The sequence below is a fragment of the Mesocricetus auratus genome, unplaced genomic scaffold (assembly GCF_017639785.1).
Source record: "Mesocricetus auratus isolate SY011 unplaced genomic scaffold, BCM_Maur_2.0 Super-Scaffold_100018, whole genome shotgun sequence".
Taxonomy (NCBI): Eukaryota; Metazoa; Chordata; class Mammalia; order Rodentia; family Cricetidae; genus Mesocricetus; species Mesocricetus auratus.
The window spans coordinates 34,600,221-34,619,303 of record NW_024429199.1 but is presented as its reverse complement, the minus strand read 5'-3'; positions in this window follow the sequence as shown (position 1 = coordinate 34,619,303).

Genomic DNA, 19,083 nt, shown 5'->3' with positions numbered 1-19,083 from the left:
AGTTTGATGCCCAGCACCCAAGTGAAAGCTTGCTGTGGTCACACACGTATTTATGTCTAGCAGCAATGGGAATGGGAGGGGCAGACAGGAGGAAACAGACAACTTCATGGCTAGCCAATCTAGCCAGTCAGAAAGCTCTGGGTTAAGAAAGAAACCCTGTCTCAAAAAGATGCAATGGAAAGTGATAATATAGAAGAATTAGACATCAACATCTGGCTTTCCCTTGCAAATACACGTGCACACATCGCACACGCCCCTGCAGGTGTGCAAACACACACACACACACACACACACCATACCCGTTATATCAGATGATGTTCTAAATAAAAAATTAGTGTTGACCTAAATAAATATAAGTTTTACACTTTTTTTACATTTCCTTTCACATCTATAATTTGTAGTAAAAAAGCTTTAGCTGTATCCAAAATTTCAAAAGTTCACACAACCAATTTTACCTTTCTTTATGCACAGGCAGCTGCCAAGCCATGCTGTGGGCCTGCAATGCCATGCAAAGTGAAAGCCACTGAGGACCTTGGGGGCAGGGTTAACAGAAGATAGGACAGTAAGGGGCACCTGTGTTGTTCTATCTGGAAATGAACCTTGAAAACAGTTGAGGTTTGAGTAAAAAAATGCAGTAAATTACCCTATCCTTGGAATGCTTTTGATGAACTCTTGGTCATCAATAAAAAAAAAAAGAAGGAAGCTCATTGATTTGGATCACTTAGAACAGGAGTTTCTAAATACATTTAAATGCCTGAGGTCCTGTAATTTACATGGGAAGAGAGGAACTGCATTTGCTCTAAGCAGTTCAAGGGAGCATATTATTGGACATAAATTATATGCTCAGTGTAGAACTTGAGTTGTATGAAATCCTACACTCAAGGTCAATGATTGACATTGTTCACCTGAACTAACACAGAGAATATTATAGTCATTGTATCCAATTTTAGAACATACACAAAATGTAGGGGTTGATACATAGCTGTCATCCTTGGTTTGTAATGTCTACAGTTTTGAAGGTAAGCTGCAATGGTTTAATATTTTTAGATTTAATGGATATCTGAACTATTTCCCAGTGAATTCCAACATTTAAGCATAATAAAATCTCATTAAAAACATGTCAGAAGAAAGTTCTTCACATTTGAATAATTGCTCATTCCAGATCATATACTGTTAACCCTGGTAAGATTTAGACAAGATTAGTATTTATCCTTTGAAATACATCTTCAAATTGCAAGATAAAAGTTATCTTAAGAGAGAGCTTCATTTCACAAAAATGAAACTGTATTGCATAAATAAACCTTCTGACTAAATTGCTAAGATTCTGGAAAGTCAGAGACCTGCCTTATATAAGCTCTTCATTCTGTCCATAATCTCTTTGTGGACACAAATGGAAAGAGTAAATATTTTTAATTGTCAGTCTAAGTAAAAATCACGGAGGAAAGAGCACTCCCAAGTCTCCCATCAAAGAATGAGTCCTTTGCATTCCTGGGAACAGGCAGTCCATTGATTCTGTATCTTCCCCAGAGACAAAGGCAGGGGAGAGAGAGAGACAGACAGACGGGGACACACACACACACACACACACACACACACACACACACACACACACACAGAGAGAGAGAGAGAGAGAGAGAGAGAGAGAGAGAGAGAGAGAGAGAGAGAGAGAGCAGGATCATAAGAAAGTCTTTATGACTCTCTACAATCTAAGAATGGTCAGAGCAAATTTAGAACATGCTACTGAGTACAGGACTTCATAGCCTTGTTTACTGGATCAAGAGTCCATTCTTTCTCTAGACAGATTCTTTACCTAGGAAAGGATCTCAAAATTAATTTCAAATTCATAGTAGATAATGCTAAATTCTTGAAGGTCATCTAAAATTATCTTACCATATAAAACATGTTCTAGACAGGAAATGTTTATAATTACACATAACTCACAAAGGAATATTTTTATTTTTCCTCCAGGAAAGAGAAATGAAATAAAGTATATTTTATTATCAATTTAAAAAATAAAGACAAATTGATAAATACCTTGTGCTTTTAATAGTGGCACGGAGAAGCATTTCACTCCAACTGTTGAATTCTGAGAGTATAAATCTCTGTACACATTTAAACAAGCATAAGAACAACAGTTTGGCAATATTTCATCACAGATAAAAATAGAGACCTTTGGCCAGCAGCTCATATAGACATAACCCATTATCACTGCTAGAGCTTCATTTAGTGACAAGAGATGTACAGTTGGGACTATGCTCCCCTATTATTTGATAAGTTCATATAGATCACACACACACACACACACACACACACACATTTTTAAAGGAGAATTTTGTTGTGCTAGGTTTCCATACTACCCTTTGTGGTGATATACTATTTATGATTTATTAAAGCTTGCCTGAGGCTTTAGAAAGCAAAGTCAGTCACAAACTGTAGAGATCAGGCAGTGGCTATGCACACCTTTAATCCCACCAGCCAGAAGCTAGGACTCAGGGTTAAGAGTAGACAGATCTCTGTGAGTCCAAGGTCACCCAGATCTACACAATGTTGATCTAGTTCTGAAGAGAAACAACTCACACAGAAATGATCTCAGCACCTAGGGTCACACGCCTTTAATCCCAGCATTAAAGGGGTATAAAAGACAGGAGCAGAGTCTTCAGTAGACAGTATCAGGGATTCATTCCCAAGCCTTATTGAGGATAGGAAGGCCCTCCTCAGGTCTTCTCTGGGGCAGAAGATGATCATCCTCATGGTGTAAATATTATTGAAAAATATACTTTGAAGTTATATGTAACCTATCAATTACTGACATGGTACAGTACTAGAGAACTGGTCAATCAAAATTCTTCAGTAGATCATATGTAATGCTGTGGACTGTCAGCAGGCTACATGAACAAGAAGAAAGTCAGATACTGCATGTTACAGCTATGATCTATGTGAAATTATTAAACTTGTATATAAGTGAGTAGACCTAGAAAAGCATGTAAGAGTAGGTGAAAGTAATTGTCATTAAGAGGGAAAAAGGAACTAGGTGACTGGTAACCATGGTAAAGAAGAAATTTATGATTCATCAAACCTTCTATCATGGTTTCTGTGACATGTATTAAAGTAACTGAGGAAGAAAATATTTCTACAATGGCAACGAAATCCCCAATTGCTTAACTCACTAAATTTCATGATTTCCAAGTCAATACTTGGAGGCTTTGTGATCGTTTGTGAGCAGAGAGAGTGATGAAACGAGGAGGCCTCCCACATGTGTGGGCTTGGCTGTGCTGATCAAGGCAGCGTTCTGCATTCCTGTCTCATCTCATTGTAAATAAGTAACTCATTGTGATATGTCTAGTGCCCCCCCTGTTTTTGTATTTGTGCACTTTTTTTGGAGATCTTATTGTTGAGAATGCACCCCCATCCCATGCCTGGTGCTAACATGCTGTCTTGTGTCTCTAAGTGCAGGGAAGTTGTCCTAAGGTTCTCCTGGAGAAATGGTTGTGATTAGTCTTCAGTTATTGTGCTCCTAGCTGTTGGTTCAGTGTTAGTGAAACAATAATGTGTATGAAATGAGATGTCTTCACAGACATGATCAAAAACAAAGCCACACGTTGGTCTGTTGATGAACATGTGACTAGTCTCTTGCGTGAAGCTGCCCCACCGTTTTTCATAGGAATGATGATTCCATAAATTATTTGCTAATTCAGTGTTTGTGGAGACTCCAGAGAATCCAACTGTAAATAACAAGACTGCCTCTATTTACTGTGTGTGTGTGTTTTCCTTCATCCTTGAGAATATGTTATTATACAATTGAAATACTCTACAAGTTTCTAATTTTATGGTAATTCCTAAATGGATATATCCAGAGAAAAGGTGGGTAATCCTATTTTTTATTGTGTGTATTATTATTTACATGTGTTATGTTATATGCAAATCAAATGTATATGCAGGTATGTGTGCCCATGCATGCAAGGGAGGCTCTTGAGCATCTGTCTTTGTCACTCCATGTCTTGTTCCCTGAGATGATCTCTCAGTAAAGCTGGAGCCAGCCTGGCATCCAGGAGAAAGCCCCAGGTACCTGTTCAGTCTTGCCTTCTGACTCCAGCACTGGGATTATCTGGTCATGCTGCCATGGTCTGCTTTTATATGAGTTCTGGGGGTTCAAACTCAGGTCCTTAAGCTTACATGCTGAGCCATCACTTTGACCCAAGTGAACCTGTTTTCCTGTAGGAGCAATGTCCTTTCTATAAGAAACAGGCGTGCCGTATAGCAGAGACCTCATCTTCAGCAGAGTTCAGCTCTGCTGGAGTGCGCTGAAACACAATGGGTTTCAGTGAGAAGGGATGGAGAACTGGGGTGTGCCTGGGTGTGTGCTACTCTGATTAGTGGAATCATGCACAGGAACGTGTGCCGGAAGCTGACAAAGAGGAGACTCTAACTGTGCAAACCCACACAGCTTGTAGTTGGTGAAAGACTTCCCACTGCTCAAGCAAGGGTGGTGTCAGCATTAAGAGAAAAAAGACACAGTCACCTGCGTGGAGTACTCATAGTCTGTGGCAGATAGCAGAGGGCTTCGCAGTGTCATTAGAACTGTGGCAACATGAGTGGAAGGCTGAGACAAGAAAGGAGGACACCACAGAATGATGACCGTAATAAAGAAAACCATTCCCCAGGACACCGAAGAATGAATTCAACAACACATCCAGAAGCCTATTGGGTTTTATTCATTTGGGGACATCTGGGCCAAGTGGAAAGCAGGGAACAACTCTGAAACCCTGCAGTAAGGATTGAATCAGAAGAATGACTTGCTAAAGCGGTACTTCTGAGAATTCATTAGCTCTTGTTTAGTTTGACCTGGAAAAGACAGACTAACTTGCCTTAAAATTGATCTATGTTTTAGAATGTAACTCTTGTTTTATTTTCTCTTTCAAGGAGAACAGTGTTCATCTTTGGATGAGTCAAGTTACCTTTTTGACAGGGTTAGATATGAGTACTGTTTTTTATATCATTCTCCCTCACTCTCCACCCCATCATTACTCCTTTCTCACTCCTACTCCTTCTCAAAACCATGGCCTCATATTCATTAACTACAATTGTTACTCACATCCTCAGGCAGGCCAGCCTATCACAGGGACTGCAGAGAAGACTGAATCTCCCTCTCTTCCAGGCCATCAATCACCTGTAGCTCATCATCTAGGGGAGAAGCCTTGTGAGAATTCCCCCATCTACACTGGCATGTCAACTGGTGTTGACATTTTTTTTAGGTCTTGTTTAGGCAGCCATATTGTTCAGGTCACCTGGGTGCAGTTCTCCTGACACATACAGAAGATATTGGCACACATCCCTGGTTCTCTGGCTCTTACAGTCTTTCTGCCTCCTCTTCCTCAGTGTTCTCTGAGCCTTAGGTATAGGCGTTGTATTGTAGATGTATCAGGTGGGCAAGGCACCCCATAATCATTTTTTTTGCATTTCGATTAATTGTGACTATCTGTAATGTTCACTTTTGTGTGATACTTTGATAGCATTCCTACAATAAAGTTTGTTTTGAGTCAGAGAAAAGAACTGGCCACTAGCTGACCAAAATTAACCACAGAGGTTTCAGAGGACTGAGGATAGATAGGAGACAGGAAGTAGTAAGGCAGGACTAAGAGAGGATCTCAGCCCTTTTGGATAGAAGAATGGAAGAAATGGAGGGGTGTCACTGGTGGCTTCTCTGCAGTGTCTCTGATGATTTAGTTTCTTACCCCAATATCTAATTCCTGATTTTTTTATTGATAAAGTATAACTAGATAAACGCTTCATTCACCATGTCCTGCAAGAAGAAATCTCTTTGGTGAGGGCCGAGAGCCACGCTTATCTGTTAGTATAATGGCAAGTATTTGGAATGTGGTTAGGAATTATATTAATTTAGTAAAGTAGCAATTGTGGGTCCTCTTTTAGGGTTCATGCTCTTACTAGCTGCATGTCAAAGTCTAGGTTTCCAGTTCCGATATGGATTCCCTCCTACTAAGTGGGCCTTGAATATAATTATGAAGTTTCCTTGTTTTTTTTTCTTTTTGGTTTTACGAGACAAGGTTTCTCTGTATTGTTTTGGAGGCTGTCGGTCCAGCCTGGCCTCGAACTCACAGAGATCCGCCTGCCTCTGCCTCCCAAGTGCTGGGATTAAAGGCGTGTGCCACCACCACCCGGCTTATGAAGTTACTTTGTAAATAAATAAATAAATAACTTGAAATAAAATATAGTTGGGATAACATATTTATGGCATAAATAATGGAGTTACTTATGAATGAAGTTCTTAGTGAATGTGTTTTGTGGACATACTTTTGGCCATGTTAAGGACCAACATGGGGGTTCCTCACACCCATGGGAATGGCAAAGACTTTCTCAGGTCAAACTCATGAGAATGGCAAGGCCTTCCCCTGGTCCTTGTGCAGATGTTGATATAGAATATGCCAATCAAAGCTTTCTTCTCCTAGATGTTGACAGTCTGAGATTGTCCCCCTTCAGAAAAACACCTAATGAGATTAGCTACACCTGCCTCTTTGTTAAGCTGTATAAAATAACCCATGCCCTCCTTCTTGTTATGCTGCATACAATACATCTGACTCTTTGACTCAGGTGTACAGAAAAAATTGAGCTTCTGGCTGCTGACGGTGTGTCTCCATCAGTGTCTATGGCCCAGTTTTCCAGTACAGGTGTCTGCTTTTCTGTCCTTTGTTTCCTCAGTCAGGTCAAGCCCAACACTGTATTTGGTCATGACAATTGCTTATAACATTGTGGACAATTTAAAATCTTAAGTGTGTAAAGTATAAGCATCTTTACAAGATGTTTTCTAATGGGAAAATGGTCGATTATAAGGATCATAAGCATTGTATCATGGCTCAATAAATTCCTAAACGATTATGGAGATTTTCGATAGATCATGAAGATACAGAACTAATACAGATTTCTCAAGTGTGCTATTTTATACTTTGAAGAAGAGTATTTTTGTTAACACCTTTAAATTTCTTCATCGATGACATGGAGAAATATGACTTTCATGACAGTTACTTAGTAGCTTGGTCCAGCTGAATCAGCTTTGTTACCTGTAACTTAACTAAAGACAAAGGCAGCCCACATGCCCAAATTTGAGTGATAAATACAGCATTATGAAAAAGGAATATTTTCACAGTTCGAAATGAGTCAAAAATGAACCAGATATAATTCAGCTGAAATGAGTGTAAATGGTCCTACCTTATATCTTTAAAACATTAAAGTGCAGGCTTTGGAAAACTAGACCTATTGAAAATTAATGTGAACTTTCAGTTGTCTGGTACAACATGAGAGAATGTATAAGATGAAAAGCTTGTTAAATATAGATTTTGAGAAGAGTAACTTATGTCCAGATCAAGGAAAGAGATGATCAATATTCTCCAAACACAATGGCCCATTTAAAAAATTTTAGATTCTATTTTATTAGTTGCTATCAAACTCAAAAATATATTAGGTCATAATTCTAAAGAACAATCGGGATCAAAACAATTGGGGATATTTAATCTGGAAAAAATAAAAAGTTAAGTAGTATACAATAGCTGTACTTGGATATTTGGAAGGTGATCAGTTTGTTCTCTGTACTTGCAATGAAAAAATGTAATAATGTGTTAAGCAGATTGTTAGAACTTGGAATGCTGAGAAGAGATGGTGGCTCAGGTTGTGAAGAGCAGCTGAATCAAAGAGGATGGACAGAGAGAAAGCACGGAAGGGATCCAAGACACCAAGAAGCAAGAGCATGCTTGCATTTCCAGATTGGCTAGGCTTTGCTGGGAAAGAAAATTCTGCTATCCTAAGGCACCTTAAAAAGGAAGGGTGTCTAGATAAGGTAAACACCAAGACTGGGTTTTGACTATAAATAGAACTTAGAGAATGTTGAAACACTGCTTAATTGCTTTTCCACTTCTTCATATAATTAACAGGAAAGCTAGAGTTCACAACTGCTTTGGAAATTTTCAAAATTCTAATCTAGAAGGAGCACACCACAGGAAGATGGTGAATGAGTAAAAGGAACACTGTAATAAATTATAAACTGGAATTTAATTAATAGAGAAGGCTAAGCATAAAGACATTAAAAATATCTTACTTGATGTAGGAGTTAGTTGGATGAAGCTCTAGAAAACAAGCTTGGAGAATATTCAGAATGGAAATATGGTTATCATTCTGACTTTGAACCTCTGTGTTTACTCTTGCTATTTTGTAACTTTTTTCTTGTAAGTAGTAGATATTAAAAATTAAACAAATGTGGCCTCAGGATAGTCAAGTTCATGTGTTAGCAAAGGTTGCATCTATATACTACCTGCTGTGAGGAAGAGAGAATAAAAAATGTAAGTGGAGTCTACACATTTCTCACAGGGATCACTTAATGGGTAGAATTAGTCTTATTCTCTTCGTTATCTTTGTTATGACTGTGTTCATTATTTTTTCCAGATTTTTAATAGCAGGAACTTGTAATTTATAAATACAGAAGAAATTACTAAGATAGCCAATTAAGAATTAAATGGCATGGAAGAGTAAAGACTGGAATAGAAGGTCCGAATGGATAGACATGGCCACTCTGTCACCCAGCTGGGCATGTGAAAGTCTTGATTCTGCCCTTTGCAAAGCTCTATGACTTGATATAGATCAGTCAATACCCCTGTGTGCCTTTCTTTACCTGTAAGACAAGCTTACTTCGTAGGATTGCTGAAATATTAAAGAAGTCACTTTGTGACTATGCCTGGTACACAGCAGATATTCAAAGTATGTTAAATTTCCTTCTTCTCTGTGACTCATATAGTCACTCTGTCAATCAAGTCCATCAGCTTCCTTATGGTTCAGCCTCCTTACCAACAAGTTCACCTCATTGGACTGGGTGTTGATAAACTATCTTTCTATTTCCTTTTAGTAAATGCAGTCATTATTCCTTTCAATATCCTGCCAGTTATATATTAGCTACCTGCCTTATACAGTAGTCTTTCCTAGAATAATTAATCATATAGATACTTTACTAGCTTTAAGAGTTTATAAAATATAAATGAAATACAAAATAACAAATAGATATCACTACCACATAGTTGCTGTGTGGTAACTTTGTGCATTTCATATAGCAATTAAGGTTCCAAGAAGGCAAAAAAACTAAAACAGGATAAAAAAGAAAGGATCCTAGGTGAGATTATCACAGAGAACATACACATGAAACAAATAGGTTTTAAGAATAGAGCATAAAGGGGATGGGATAGAGGGTTAGTGGTGGGGGGGTGGAGATGGGGTGCAGTGAAGGAGGGGAGGGAACTGGGATTGACATGTAAAACAAGCTTGTTTCTAATTAAATTTAAAAATATGAAAAAAATAGAGTGTATATGTAGGACCCTCTGTATCGACATCTGTAATCAAAGCACTCAGAAGTCTGAGACAGGAAGATCACCAACAGTTCCACAGTTGGTGATCCCCAGAAACAACAACAAAAGGAAATGAGTCATATCATAGAATTTATTTCTGAGCACAGCAACCTCTCTACATGTTCCTACCTGGAATTTCTTCCTTGAAAATCTTTCTACCCTGGAGGTCCAGAGTAAATTTCACAGAAACCCCAAGCTCTTCTTTCCCTCCAAGCCTCACATGTGTTATTAAGTCTTAGGTATTCCTCTGTTTTCTGCCCTCTCTGGGCCTCCTGATCCTTTTACAGCTCTGGAAGTGAAGAATCTGACAACCAAGGGAGCAGCTTGTAGTGAGAGCAGGAGACTACAGGAGGAGAAAGCTGTATTGGCTAATTCCCCTGAGTTTTCCCCTCAAGTGTTCTTTCATCCAACCCTCGTTAGGGTTGGGCATCGCTGCAATAGATACTTTTAAGTAAAGTTTGTAGCTTTCCTGTTTCTTGAGAAGGTGAAATTGGAAAAGTTTGGAGAGCAAAACAAATGGTACCCTAAAGAGAGCATCAAGACGGGAGCCAGACAGAGCTGTACACATTCAGAGTGTAAGTAGCTGCTTATGGCGATTGGTGCTTTTCTTGATTTCTGTTTTCTTAGCTGAAACAGGCACTGCACCTGCCAGGTGACTTGTCTAAGCATGATTCTGTCTTCTGCTCCTACAGCAGTCCCTCCCCATTGCTTATGATACTTCGGCCTTCTGTTGGTCTGTTATCTATTCAAAATTGCAGCAGAAAATAATTCTATCATATGACCTAATTTTAAAATATATGACATCAAGTGGTGCTAAAATATACTGTCCTGTTCCTTACTTAAAATATGCCAGGCATTTTGTGCAACAGATACACTTTTGAATGCTACAGATGTCAAAATATTTTAGTACAGACCCACTGTGATGTTCTCCTCACCCTGTCTTCAGGAACATCTCTGAAGTATGTTTCCTCAGACTTCTTTTGCTATCCCTAACAAGGCCAGCCTCTGTTTTCTCCAACTTTCTCTGAAATGTGTAAGATTCCAACAGAGCACTGCCATAGTTTGACTGTAAACATTCTCTCACAAGGCCTGTGCGTTGAAGACATGGTCCCCAGAGAGTGCTTCTACTTTGTGATTATTGTACCCATTATTGTGGGTGTTGATGTCATCAGTGGGTTGATCCATTGAAGAGTTGTAAGCTATTAGGATCTGAGTCTTGTCAGCAGAAGGCAGGAACTAGGAGAGGCTTTTGAAGGGCCTGTCTTGTCTTCATCTCCCCTTTCTCTTGCCCCTCTTTCTGGTTACCATGATGTGAATGATTTTCCACCACCATTCATCTACCAGACATTCTGCCGTGGGGTTTCAGCCTTACCTCAGGCCCATAGCAATGAATTCAGCTGTAAGGGGCTGAAACCTCTGAAACCATGAGCTAAAATATGCCTTTCCTTTTTAATTGGGTTTTCTTGGGTATTTATCACAGTGGTGGCAAAATGACCAATACAAACACAAACTTTCATTACAGTCAAATGGTATAATGTGACATTTGCCCTAAAATACAATCCTTCAATTGTTATCAGTTAGTGTACCTGGATAATGGGTACCTTTTCGAAGAGCATATACTCTTTCTTTAGGAAAATCGTCAAATATTGCAGGCTAACATTGGAAACAGCACCTCAAAATTCATCTCTTAGAGACAAGCTGTGTCACTATGAGCAAGTAATGTAGCATCTCTGTTCTTCATAGCCAATGTGAGTTTCTTCATATATAAAATGAGGCTGATAAAAAAGTTATTTCTATGACAGCCCTAATTATTAATCAATTGAATGCATGTAATATAATAAAAAGATGCCTGGCATATAATTGGTCCTATACTAATAAATCTGCTCTGTTATTTGTACGGTACATGCCTGATTACATGGCTATAATTTCATACAGTGAAAACTTCATTTAAAAATGTTAACCAGTATTTTCCCAACCCCTGAATTCAATTCCTATGAATAATATGGGTAAAGAACTTGTAGGAATATGTTTATATTCTACTCCTCAGACACAGGCTTGTTTGTATACATGATGCGACACATACAAGATTTGGTGTTTCATGAACATGTCTTGTTTTGCTACTATTAAGATGAAGTCCTGTAGATAAGTCTAAAAATCTGACGTGGTGTTTCGAAAATCAAAACAATGTTCTAAAGCAATCATTCTCAACCTTAGTCTTTTAACACAGTTCCTCAAGCTGTGGTGACCCTCCCCAACCATTATTTTCATTGCTGTTTCATAACTGTGACTTTGCTGCTGTTATGAATCATAATGTAAATATCTGATATACGGGATATCTGATATGCGGCCTATGTAAAAGGGTCATTTGACTTCCCAGAGGGGTCGTGACCCACAGGTGCTAACAGGAAGTTTCCTTCCCTTTTACTGTGATACGCTCAAGGAAGATGCAGCTTTTGTCACAGTGTTCTTTGTACAGCAAATGCTAGCCCTGTACAAACCAACAGCTTAAAGAGAAAAGGTATGACTACATCTCAGCAGGGGAATTCTAAAACTGTAGCCCATGGAATGAACATATAAGACTTGGTCGGCATAGTAAGACAGATTTTTTCACTTAATGATTTTAAAGCACAATTTTTAAACTAATTCTTCAAAATTGTCCTCAAACAGAGTAAGCACTGTAGGCCCTTTTGATTGCAGGGTTACTTAGTAACTCCCTGAAGCCACATGAATGCATCCTTCTTCTCCTATGGTAGCCAAGGCATAGCAGTGTCCACAGAGGGCAAGATCAGCCCCTTCTTGCTGAGTACATGAAGAGCAGGGTTCAAGCTTTCAATATTTAATCCTCCTCTCAAGAAACCAGGCTTACAGAGTATCCATGATGGTCCTGCATCCTCTCATTTTTTACCTCTTAAGGAATTTTCATTCAGGAACTAACACAAAACCAGCAAGTCTTTCTTGAGACTGGTTGTCATAAAAATTATTTAGCACCAGCTGCCCTGATAACATATTCACAACGGTAATTGCTGCTTCCCCCATAGTGGTTTGTTTATTGCTTTACAGTCACAACACATTAAATTCTTGTCGGATTTAGTACCTCATAGTGTTCACTAGAGAAATTCAGAGGGTTAGAAGCTACTTCAGAAACATGTGCATACAGACCTTGCTTAGATGAGGAGAGAGAAAAAAATGTATTAGTCCAACATCATGTTAAAATCAGGAAAATAACATTACCAATGACATCAGATAGGACTGACTCAATCAGCACTGACCATTTGTAATTCAGTATATCAATCCATCTTCTCTAAATTAATTGAAAATCCAATAAATGTACAATGTGCATAGATCAATTGCTTTCCATTATGAATTACTTGAGCCTAGTAGAGCTTCATGGCTTTTACGTAAAGTGATTTTCATGAACGGATATTTGGGACTGAATTTATGTGTCTTTTCAGATCAAGAACATGACATAAATTGAATTGCTATTTGTTCTTTCAAGAGAAGAAGTCTGGCTGGTAAAATACCACTCCATATAAAGTTTGTTCTGAGCTTAGGAATTGTGACCTGCACTATGGGCTTTAAGTTTAATTCTTAGAGAGCATAATTAACACTCAGATGAGAGAATATAATTAATACTTGGAGAATGGAACTTCTTCTGGACTCCATGTCTGAATTTCCATTTCCCAGGAGTCATGCAGGGTCATTTTAGGATTGTTCTTTCTGACACTAAGTTTCTTCCCTCAAGTACTATTGTAACATGTTGTCTTCCCTGCCAGCCACCTGGGCCCCCAAATAATATGCAAGACACTATATTAATTATGAAGCTGTTGACCATTTACTTGTTTCTTATTGGCTAGGTCTGACTTGATTACTAACCCATAACGACTCATATATATTTTACAAGAACTTATCTTTGCTAGGACGTACTCCTGCTGCATCCGTTCCTCCAGGGAGTCACATGGCAACCATCTTCTTCACTACATTTCCCAGAATCCTCTTACACTCCTAGTCCCACCTATCTTGCTTCCCTATTGGCCAACAGTGCTTTATTGACATATACACAGGACTCTCTCATCGTACTATAGCTTCCACCAGATCAAACTCCCAAAGTATCTATTTAATTGTATCTTTCCCAGGCTCAATCACCTTCTTAAGTGAAGGTATTTTATGGCTGGCTAAAAAGTGGTCTGTGTTTTAAGCCTGAGCCTGGACCAAAGGGAACCTGCAATGGTCCTGATAGGCCAGTCCAATTGTTCTCACTTTCCTACATCTGTAACTTTTCTACTTCATGCCATTCCAGGGTGTTCTCCAAATTAGAATGACACTATACCCTCTTTCTGAAACTCTTTAAATAGATATTTACTATTAAGAATCTCTATTGCTCTATTTTGAACCATGAAGTTCCAAGGACATCCTGCCTCCCAACATCTTCTGTGAAATTATTGGATGGTTTTCACCATTTTATAATTACTGGTTAGTTATCCCTATGTATTGATGCCGAACTAAGTGTGGATGCCCGATCGACATAGTGCACTACAGCCCAGAACTCCTGGGCTCCAGCCATCTTCCCGTCTCAGCCTCCCAAGTAGCTGAGCAGTGGTGGCGCAGGCCTATAGGCCCAGCTACTTGGGAGGCTGAGACAGGAGGATCACTTGAGTCCAAGAGTTCTGAACTGTAGTGAGATATGCCAATTGTAAGTTCTGCATCAATATGGTGCTCTTGGGAGGTTTCTGGGTCTTCTTAGGATCCCAAGACAGTGGCCCATAACAGCAGGAAGTGGTTTGGAAAGAACAACACCCACATTCCCAAATATTGTTTATAAATGTTTGTTTTAATTAATACAGGGTTGGTTATAAATGGTAATGGTCACAATCAATCTCTTTCTAAAGGGAGAAAATGGAATATGATATAGAAATGAATACTTTGTATTGGTATGGATTTTCATTTATTGATAGAAGTTTAAGGTCAAATTGGTGATATGTTTATTTCTCCTCTTGTTTAAGTATTGTGTTTATACTGATCTTTTAAAATGTAATGCATAATTAAATACAGATTGTAGATAGTCACCTATAATAGTCAGAACTTATAGTTAGGTTAGTTAGGTTTTCTAGTTATACAGAGATGTATTTGAGATGGATAGATATTCTTCAAACCTTTCAAAGACCTATAGAATATATGGCGCTTAATGGTTTAGGGTTTTTTATGATAGTGAGACACAACTACTCCTGGCACACCAATTACGTCTGAGAGGAAGATGGGCATCGAAGAAACTTGTTATGGAGTTGCTTCCAACATGGCAAGATTGGCCATTTGGGCAAGAAATTGTTTTTGCCTTTATTGTTTGATAGACGGAGCATGCAGGACCCACAGAAAAGTGACTGCTGAACTTGATGGGAGAGTCCTAAAGGGTTCCTGCTTCATGGAAGAGTCTGCCAGACACAGGACACACACACACACACACACACACACACACAATGACTGACAAAGTGCCAATGCAGGCAGACAGTTTAAAATTTCCTGCTTTCTGAGAAATCTGCAAGTTTACTAGAACTACCTGGTCTTGAGATGATACAGTTTTATGAAAGTACCCTGACCTAAATTTGCATGTCAGTGTTCATGTGTTTAATTTTTAGGCTAAAGGTAAACCTTCATCAATAAGTAGCTATTTAGATTCCTTTTTAATTTTTTAGCTTTGGCAGTCTGTGTTTTTCAAGGAATTTCCCATTTTGTCCAAAATACTGAATTTTTGGTAAAAAATTTATATTGTAGATATTTTGGTATAAATTTATATTGTTGGTAGCTTTGAGTCTGTTTTCACCTTTAAAAGTCACTGGTCCAAAGACAGTGAGCTGCTTCAGCAGATTTCAATCCCTGTCATGAGCATGCACTTGCAAACACACACACACACACACACACACACACACACACACACACGGGTGTGCACACACACAAATAAAAGTAATTTTAAGTCATTGAATCTTTTTCTACAGCATTTAATTTGCTTTTGAGCTCATTTAGGATTCTACATTTCAATTTTAGATCTAAATGTCACATTGGTGCTTTTCCCATCTTTGTTAAGGAGCTCCTTAAAATTGTGTTTACAACCCTTAGCAGCTGCTCTAGCCTCTCATTAATGCTGTATCTATTTCAGGGTTTTTTATTGCATTTTATTTATTTGAGTATGTGTGTGTGTATGAGAGAGAGAGAGAGAGAGAGAGAGAGAGAGAGAGAGAGAGAGAGAGAGAGAGATGTGCATGTATGCATGGAGATCATCAGAAACCTTTTCAGATGTCAGTTCTCTCCTTCCCCCATGTGGGTCACAGAGATCAAACTCAGTTTCTCAAAGGTGACAACCAACCAGCCCCTAAACTCCCCGAGCCATCTCACTGGCCCTCTTATTTCTATTTCTATTGATTTCTATTTGAAGTTACAGGTACATCACAGCTACTCTGCTGTTTTATAGGTTTTTGTTGTGGTGGTAGTGGTGGTGGTTTTTCAAGACAGGGTTTCTTTGTGTATCCCTGGCTATCCTGGAATTCACACTGTAGACTAGGCTGGCCTCTAGCTTAGATATTCACTGGTCTGTGCCTCCCAAGTGCTGGGATTAAAGGCTTGCACCACTACCACCTGGTCAAGGTACTTTGGATGCTTAGTGAAGTATGGACATTTTGGCAGTTTCACTGTTGACTGAATTTTACTGTCTTCCTCTTAAGAGTGTTGGCTTTGTTTTGGTCAGAAAGCAATTTACAGACTGGGCCGTGGTGGCACTCTCCTTTAATCCCAGCACTTAGGAGGCAGAGGCACATGGATCTCTATGAGTTCAATGACAGGCTGGTCTACAGAGTGAGTTCCAGGATAGGTTCAAAATCTACACAGAGGAACCCTGTCTCAAAGAACAAACAAACAAACAAATATAAACAAAAAACAACTTACTTGAGAACCAGTTTGGTGATTTCATTGTTTGATTTTTAAGTTTGTGGGGTCAGATATAAAGTATCTTCCATTGTCTGCTAAATGTAGGTGGCTTCCTATATCCTGGCTTCTCTGTGATCTCTTCTGGACAGTCCAGATGTTTCTCTTCACACTGTCTTGTTATAAGTTAAGCACAGACCAGCTCTAATAGCTCCCTTTATGGTCCTTGCTAATTATCTTAATTTCTAGGAGATCAAAACTACATGTGATTCTCCTTAGTTCCTCCAACACTCACTCCTGTCCATTCCTCTCTCTACAGCACTCGGGCATGTTATTCAGGACACCATTCCCCTCTAACTGTGGTTAGACAGATGTATATGCTCTGCCTGTCTCTCCTCCTGCATTTGCCTCTGCAAAGGGTTATGTGCTTGTAGGGTTTCTTTCATTATCTTTCATTCTTGGAGCTCTGCCTGTTATACCTATTGTCTAGCATCTGAAACATTATCACTTCTTTCTTGCCCAGCTATCCTGTTCTGAACAAGAGACCTAATCTAGTATTGGTCGATTCTTGAGTACCAAAAATAGGAAGCAATATTTCTCAGACACAATTTTTGTCATCATATTTTTACAACTTTCTATGTAGCATATAAAAAGTTTTTAAATTTTCAACAAATTTATTTTGAATGCATGAACATGCGGTTTTTAGAATGTATATGACCATGGCCCATTGATAAAGTTTCCTTTTTTATATTAAACTCTACTGACAAGTCTTCCACTGGCATGGATATATGATAAAGACAGTAGTATTATTATGCCCTTTTCCTGTTCTTTCTGGGTCATTACTGTCCTCTGGTGCTCCCCCTTCCTGTTCAGAAATTCTCCCTTGCTAATTCTTCTTCTACCCATAACGTAAGTACAATTCTTTTGTCTTTGGGCAAGTTCACTATTGAGTTTCTGGCACTGCTGATAACTGCCAAATATAGATACTGATATTTTTATTGAGTTCAACCTTCTATTTTGAGCTTGAAGCTTGTGTGCCTCTACTTTATACCCCTGATGATGTTTACATAACATGTCATTAGATGTTTGGGCTTCTCATCTCCAAAACTGACCTCATTCACAAAGCTAACTATTTCTGCCTTGCTCATGTCATGTCAGAGATTCACTTAGCTCTTCAAACATGGAAACTAGGAGTTACCCTTCTATTTTCATATATGCATTCATGATTTTCTGCATCTACATAAACAATCTAATAATCACAAATAAGAGAAAACACAGTTTTCATTTTCCTGGGGGTTGCCTCACTTTGCTTACTACGATCATCTTCAATTGCATCTGTTATCTTACAAACAATACATACAACTTCACCCTTACTACGATCATCTTCAATTGCATCTGTTATCTTACAAACAATACATACAACTTCACCCTTACTATGATCATCTTCAATTGCATCTGTTATCTTACAAACAATACATACAACTTCACCCTTACTATGATCATCTTCAATTGCATCTGTTATCTTACAAACAATACATACAACTTCACCCTTACTATGATCATCTTCAATTGCATCTGTTATCTTACAAACAATACATACAACTTCACCCTTACTATGATCATCTTCAATTGCATCTGTTATCTTACAAACAATACATACAACTTCACCCTTACTACGATCATCTTCAATTGCATCTGTTATCTTACAAACAATACATACAACTTCACCCTTACTACGATCATCTTCAATTGCATCTGTTATCTTACAAACAATACATACAACTTCACCCTTACTATGATCATCTTCAATTGCATCTGTTATCTTACAAACAATACATACAACTTCACCCTTACTATGATCATCTTCAATTGCATCTGTTATCTTACAAACAATACATACAACTTCACCCTTACTATGATCATCTTCAATTGCATGTTATCTTACAAACAATACATACAACTTCACCCTTACTATGATCATCTTCAATTGCATCTGTTATCTTACAAACAATACATACAACTTCACCCTTACTATGATCATCTTCAATTGCATCTGTTATCTTACAAACAATACATACAACTTCACCCTTACTATGATCATCTTCAATTGCATCTGTTATCTTACAAACAATACATACAACTTCACCCTTTGTGATTAAAAAAAACATTATATATCTTGCCTCTTTTTGTTTATCCCTTCCTTTGTTGTTGGACACCTAAGTTGTTTGAATAACTTAACTACTCTGAATGGCATATAATAAACATTGCTACACAAATATCTCTTGATGGTTGTTTGGTGTCCCTAAGTCTTTCTTTCAGCTCTGATATGTAATCACTACTGAGTCACACAAGTTACACCTAGTCAAACTGACTCTTCCTCTCTCATCTTTCTATACCAATTGCCATTTATTGCTTACTGGTCTATAATTTAGCACCCACCCATGGTGTCTTCCATACTGCTGCTGTATCTAAGCATGATGTCACATTCACTGATTCTGAGTGACTATGGCAAAGGAACTCTCTATCACATCCATCTTGTTTGAGCACTTCTTCCCACAACACACAGAAGCCATGGCAATCACCTTAAATGGCAAGCTACTGAATGACCTTAACATCTCTGTAATTCTGTCCTGCTCACCCTCCCCCCATGCTTTGTGTACAGACATACAGTACGGTCATTCTATGGATGTGTCACATGAACACGTGGCAGACTAATTGGGCATTTGGAGTAGGGAACAAAATCTAAAGCCTTACTATGTCATTATACAGGGGTATC